Below are 863 nucleotides of genomic sequence, written 5' to 3' on the forward strand. Positions count from 1 at the left end.
TGTCTCTCTCCCCTTTCTCTTGCCCTATCTCTCTCCCCTCTACCTTGCCTCTCTCTCCCTTCTACCTCTCTCTGGTGGACACCAGTCACAGTTGCAGCCCCACAGGTAAGTATAGACAGGGTCCACGTTTTGGCAACCCTCAATGGCTCATTAACTTGTAATCCATTCTTCTGCTTCTCCAGGTTACTTGATTTTCCCCTTGCTGAAGGAGTGACTGACTGTTGACCACTCTGTCCCTGGAGCGGTGATTTTTAACAGCCAGCCTGGTGTGTTCACAAATTACTACACAAACTACAACGTGTTAGCTTCTGTGGGTTTCTTCAAAACCAAATAACACTTTTTGTTCCAAACCAAATAATAAAACAGTCCTTAAACACTTTAGCTTCTGTGTGTTTTGTTCCAGGAAAAAAATAATAACCCAGTCCTTAACACGGTAACTTTCAGGCATCTGTTTCACACACCACTCGCTCTTTATATGGAAAGCCCTGGCTAGCCATAGACACAGGGTTATGCAAATATTCAGAGTCCCGGGTACTACCTTCCCTTTAAATACACAGCACGTCTTCGCCTGCTCGGTGTTATCACCAATAACTTATAATCCTGTCCCGTATTTATGGTTTTTACTACCACAGGCTATTTTAAGTCACACTCTCCCCAGGCTGAGCGTTTCATTTATTACTTCATCCCGCGGCTTTTTAAAATCCATTGTTACAGCGCACAGTGCAGCTTGTAATTCCCCTCGGCTATACCGATACACTCACAACAGTCAATGTTAGGTTAGACCTGATCCAGTTCACAAGGGTAAGCAGGTTTCACTCAGCGGTGCACACTTTCTTTTCACTTCACAGACACAGAGAGTAGTT

Source organism: Acipenser ruthenus, chromosome 42, assembly GCF_902713425.1.
Source record: "Acipenser ruthenus chromosome 42, fAciRut3.2 maternal haplotype, whole genome shotgun sequence".
Classification (NCBI taxonomy): Eukaryota; Metazoa; Chordata; class Actinopteri; order Acipenseriformes; family Acipenseridae; genus Acipenser; species Acipenser ruthenus.